General features: G+C 34.2%; 1 long non-coding RNA gene across 1 annotated transcript; it reads right to left on the bottom strand.

Moving 5' to 3' along the window:
• Positions 1–3,187: 3,187 nt before the first annotated feature.
• Positions 3,188–4,407, bottom strand: LOC134259715 (uncharacterized). Its single transcript, XR_009990407.1, has 3 exons — positions 4,296–4,407; positions 3,886–3,952; positions 3,188–3,212 (listed from the first exon to the last, which is right to left on the bottom strand). It is a non-coding gene; the product is annotated as an uncharacterized LOC134259715 (long non-coding RNA).
• Between the last annotated feature and the right edge of the window lie 1,856 nt (positions 4,408–6,263).

The following is a 6,263-nucleotide window of genomic DNA, read 5'->3' as shown; positions in this document are numbered from 1 at the left end:
ATACAAAAAAAATTACGCAGCTTAATATTTGCAAATGTTTAGAAAAAAGTGAAGAAAAACAAGTGGCACATGTGAACTGAAAGAGTACAGCTAGACAGACAGACGGACAGACACAGACAAAATCTACAGCTCCCTCCAGTGTCACCGGTAGGAAACAAATAAGCTGATATCGGATCTACCTTGTAACAAGTAAAAAAATAACAACAAAAAAAATAACAAACTGTAAAATACACAATGCATTTTATGTCGCAGACTCCCTGTAAAATACGCAATGCATTTTCTGTCGCAGACTCCCATATACAGTGGACCTTCAGATATCCGGATGCTTCAGTAACCGGACGATTTTTCATCGGAACGAAATTTTTAAATGTTATTCTTTCTTGTTCAACTAGCGATTCAGATATCCGGATGCTTCACATATCCGGACAAATTGACTGGGAACCAAAGTGTCCGGATAAATGAGGGTTCACTGTACATATAGCTTAATCTATACGTGGAATATTGCAACAAATTCCTTCCCGTTTACTTCAATACATTTCTCTTAACAGTGGAAAAACTTATAAACAAACTCGTTTATACTTTTTAAAAGAGTCTTACATTGTACAGTGTAAGTGTATGTATGCGGCAAATATTTGAATTTTCATACATCGGTATAAAAATTAAAGGGGGGGGGGGGGGGCAATTCATCTGTCCGAATTTACCCAAGCGGAGAGCTACAGACCTTCAGCTTTTGTAACCCTAGATCAGCATTGTAATAATTAATTTAGTCAAGAGTTTACAAAAAATAATTTTTAAACTTTAACTTGAATCTCATTGTCTGATTTCATTTCCTGTAGGATACTTTAAACATTATATAGTGACATCCTCCCTTTATTAGTTCATAATTTAACTAGAAAAAAACTAGATCTACCACAGTTTGATCAAAAAGATTTTAGAGTGATGATTCTATTTCACTCAAAGTACACATGTATTGTAGCCTCATGTTACATAATGACAATACCAAAACAAAAATGGGTTTTCCATCGTACTATAAATAGATATTTACATGTACGAATGAAAAAAAATGGATACAGAAAGTCATATCGGTGAATCAGAATCATTGATTTTCTGTAAGAATTTAAATCAATGATCATTTTATTACATTTCCTAACTATAAGACGACTGATTATTGAGATACTTATGAAATTGGTAGTTTATGAGGAAAAATGATAAGGGCCTGTCAATCTACAAGTTCATGAAATATTTGTAACGTACGACAGATTCACATTTTTTCACTGTCAAATTATGATTTAAGGTTTTACAAGAGGCTTTAGACCCTTCAGCCCCAGGGTTTCAGTTTCCAATTCTGTAGCTATAAAATGGCTTTGAGTTGCAAAAAGGATCTTGGAAGGAAAGTATAGCTTGCACCCCGGCCATATCCTCAATAGAACCTCATTTTTCATAATATTAATTTTGTGTGATCTTTTAAAGAAAAAAAAAACAATTAGAGCAAGCTGTTAAGTGAGAACAGGTACATTGTTTCTGCAAGGATGAATCTAGGATGTCTTTGTGCTCTCGTCATCCAGAACTTGTGTTGTTGTTGTTGTTTTTTTTTTTTAATCTCATCCCAGATAGCAAGCTTACGTTGGCCCAATGTTGGGCCACCGTTGTAAGTTACGTTGGTCCAATGTCGGAAAATGATATTGGGCCAATGTAATTTTTCATCGGCGCAACGTTGCGCCGACATGTTGAAAATAACGTTGGCCCAATGTCATAGAACGATAATTCTGACGTTGGTTCAACGTTGGGCCACTGTTGTCAGTTAGGTTGGCCCAATGTCGGAAAATTTATATTGGGCCAATGTAATTTTGCTAATCGGTGCAACGTTGCACCGACATGTTGGCGCTACGTTGGCCCAATGTCATACAATGATAATTCTGATGTTGGCCCAATGTAGGCCCAACGTATTTGTGCTCCTATTGTACCTACGTTGGCCCAATGTCAAACAATGATAATTCTTATGTTGGCCCAATGTTGGCCCAACATATTTGTGCACAAGGATATATGGAAATCTATGGAATTCCATGGATAATAAAGAAATTACAGGAAGATACAATGAAAACTGAAATAATGATAACATCAAAATTTATCATAGATCAAATCTATATTTTCAAAATTAAAAAAATAGTTTCTTTTACAATGTGTTTTTAAACAAATATTACATATACACTTATATATGTACAATGTAAGCACATTTTTTCAAAGTATTCTCACTGATCGACATTTTTTTGTAATAAAACAAACTGTTTCTTTTTTAAAATATGGCATTTGACTTAATGACATTGGAAGAGGTCATTGAAACCTCAGCGGGATATACAGTTACAGTGAACTTCCAGTTGCCCATGTACAGTTACCGTACAAAGTTAATGACTAGACTAGAGTGACAAACACATGTATTAAGTACAAAATATCCACTACACAACTATATTAATAAGAAGATCCCTTAAAATCAACACATGCTATTTTCCCCGAATATGCCAAAGATCCTAATTAAGTTAGAATTTTTTCTCAAGTGTCTGCTTGAATCACTTCCTCACTTATATCCCATGAAATTCACAATAATAAATAAATAAAAGATGGCGTTATGTTAGAGGGTAGTCAAATAACTGGTCATGTCACGGTGAGGATTCACTTTAAGTAGAAAGGCTCAGAAAGTTCAATGATGATCATTCCCATAGACACTTCAAACTTTTCTGGCACAATTTCTAAACAAAAGATGACCATTAGGATGTATTATCATTCGCTAGTATATTTGTTATATATTACAAATAATAAAGTAAGGCTCAACAAGTCTGTTAAAGACAATTGGTTATTTCAACCTGACAGTTCAGTATAGAGTAGAATAGAAATTCACTATCTTGCAGTGTTTTTTTTTTTCATAGTTTTAAATTAGGATAAATTCTGATAAATGTAAAAATGAGAAGTTTACAGATGACACGTTAATACCAGACACTCCTGTTTCCTCGCTTTGGCCTTAAAATGGCTCAGGTGAGCTACAGGAAAAGGTTAGAGCTAGAGCTAAAGCATCTATTTGCCTGACTTACACTGAATAAGATATGATACATTAATTTCAATTCATGTGATTTTATTGCTCTAATCAGAAAATTTAAGAAATCTATATTCTGTGTTAATTTATCATACTGGTTTTGTCCTTCTTGTGAGCATTCAGATTCCTGTAAATATTAAATGCATGTATAATTGTGCATCATAGAATATGATAGCTATTTTTAATAATTTATACTTAAGTATTTTTGTAAAATAATTATGCATAGCTGTGCAAGTTATAGCATGTTTAGATTACCTGGAAACAGAATCCATTGTTATGTATTTGTTAGATAGAATGTTCTATCGTTAAAATGATATTGTCCTACGGACCCATTTAACGTAATGTAGTATTCAATGTAAAAAGAAACACGGGCGATAACTCGCATAGTGCATTTATTAAGAACAATCTAGAGAGTTCCGAATGTAAACATGGCAGGTAATTTGAATGGAGAGAAAAACGTTGAGAAAATTAATTGGATTTTCGTATTTAAATGGATTATTTTACTGGGACAAAAGGCATAAGCAATCTCAAAAAGGTTTGTTTTGATTATTTTGGTAGTAATTCCCAGTGCAAATCATTTTATATTCTTCAAAATCGTTTCGGAGCGGATCCGCTCCGATTTTTTGCTACATTGCAAGTATATGGGACATATTCTAACTGTGGTGAGGGCTTGTACCGAGACTCAGTTAGATTATTCTAACTATGTAGGAGAAGGAAATTAAGAAAATAAACCTTTTGTTTACTTGGTATACAGTGGATGCAATATCTTTATAGTTTTGAAAATTTGAGCTGGTTCTCACCATTTTTACAAGCTGACTATTCGCCGGCGCTGTGGGAATCGTCTCGGGCACAGTCCACTGCATGCAACTATTTAAACAATCAAAATAAGTGCTGAAAATGATCTTGAACATGCATTTAAAAATAAATATATTTTATTACATTGTACAACATACTCTGTAAATGTTGAATAGAGGAACACTGAAATTCCTGAATCGATCCGAAACGAGGAAATTCGGGTTGAAATCCATCTTTATGGATGATGTTTAGAAGTGTTAAAATATTTTAACAAAATTGAAACAGCGCTTGCTCAAACGATTTCACTGCCAGACATTTTATGTGTAGTGTCCTGACTAAGGAATAGTAGTAGAAGCAATTATTCATTAAAGGACACATGTCATACTTTAAAAAATATTTTGTACATTGTATTTACCGCAGTACCGGGTCGTAAAACGTCTTCATCTTCTGTCAAAACAGAAATTCGATCCAAGCTAGTCATGATTCTCCTTTTCGCATTACTCTCTTCCAAACTTTCCTTCTGTACATGGCTGCGTGGAACCCCCCAAAAATCAAAAATTTAAATTTCGGCGCGGTGTGTTGTTTAAATTAATTGCTTATCGAGCCCGACTTCGAGCCCGATGTAATTGTACTATTAGTCGATAGTTTTAGAGAAAAATCTAAGTTATTTTCCATACTTTTGAAAATCTACGTAAGGATTGAATATTTAAAAATGAATAAATAAACAAATAAATAAAAAATAAAATAAATAAATAATTTTTTAACGTTTCAACATTTAAGTTGGTTCAACAATGTCGGGCCAACATTACAAAGATGTCCATACTTCAACATTAAAAATAACAATTAATGTTCAGGCACGTAGCAACAGGGGGGGGGCTCATCCCCCCCCCCCACTTTTTTCCCCAACATTACCTTTACTACAGAAAATGTCCATTGAAAAGATGCCTCCGTCCCCACTTTTTACCACAGTATAGTGATATCAAGGAAAAATAGCAAAAAAAAAGTGAAAGGAAGTTGAAAAAAGTTGGCCACTACCCCCCCCCCTCCCGTCCTTTTGCTTGTCAACTTTTTCAGGTAAGTAAAAATTCTGTGGTTGCCCCACCCCCCTTTCAAAATCGATGCTACGTGCCTGATGTTGGTCCGACGTTGGAACAATGTCAGTGCACCAACTGTTGTAATGACAATGTCGGACCGATGTTGGTACAATGTCAATGCACCAACTGTTGTAATTACAATGTCGGACCGATGTTGGATCGATGTCAATACACCGACTGTTGTAATGACAATGTCGGACCGATGTTGGCCCAATATCGTTCTGCCAACCGCGATATGTAGCCGATCTACCGACCATATGCCAACATCGGCCCAACGTCAGCTTGCTATCTGGGATATTCCCAAAAATTTTTTTTAATGATAATAATAAAATGAAAAATACAAATCCACCTTGTTATGTCAAATTTAAAAAAGTTGTCCATATAATTTTGAAGCGATATGAGCAGAAACAAATCGATAAAAATAACCTATTGCAGATTTATTCAAAGCAGGTGCGTGTGAAGGATTTGATCCGCTCCCACTCAAAACAAAAATGGCGTCGTACAGCAGACCCTTCGTACTCATCGTAATTTCGTGAAATACCTCAAGTGGAAATAGTATTGTGGATAATTTCGTATAATATCATTGCATGCAGGAAAATATTCATTTGATTTTTCACCAAAACATGACTGATCCTATAAGGAAAGTGGAAATCCAGTCGAAATTTCTATGGCATGTCCTGTCAGCAGTGACACACGACTGAGCTATTTTGACTTGAAATATATATATAAAAATATATATATATATCAATATTGATGGTTTGAAAAACTTGTGTAAATTATGTTTCTTGCGAAAAAATTACAAATAACTACTGTTTGACAAGAAGCAGCTTGTATAACATAACATACCCGTCACATTGTTAATCCGGAAAAAAAAAAACAGTTTGATCATGATCAATCGAGTTTTGTAAAATGTACACGATTTTTTTCTTGATTTTTTTAATATTTAAACATGAGCGACTGAGAGTACCACGAAGATTTTTTATACAAAGCAAGTACTTATGTATTGCTCTCAAATAACAAAATATCGTAGTGGTACTCTTAGTCGTTCATAGTTCTTAGAGCGTAAGAATGCTGAAAATACTGCATATTCTTAATATTTTTCGTGATAATGCAGAAACAAAGTCCTATAAAATTCATTTTATGGACGAATGAGAAGAAATCTAATATGTTTTATAAAAAGTAGGTGTTTCCATCTTTCAAAAGACTGGGGTGTCTTTTTATATACAAGTAATCTATTTTCTGAGAAATTTGGGGGCCATGCGACATTACTTGTCTTATCTTATTCTTTT

This window comes from Saccostrea cucullata, unplaced genomic scaffold (assembly GCF_032062105.1).
Source record: "Saccostrea cucullata isolate Sc308-1 unplaced genomic scaffold, CSIRO_AGI_Scuc_v1 ctg1230, whole genome shotgun sequence".
In the NCBI taxonomy this organism is placed as follows: domain Eukaryota; kingdom Metazoa; phylum Mollusca; class Bivalvia; order Ostreida; family Ostreidae; genus Saccostrea; species Saccostrea cuccullata.
This window is presented reverse-complemented; position numbering and strand designations above follow the sequence as displayed.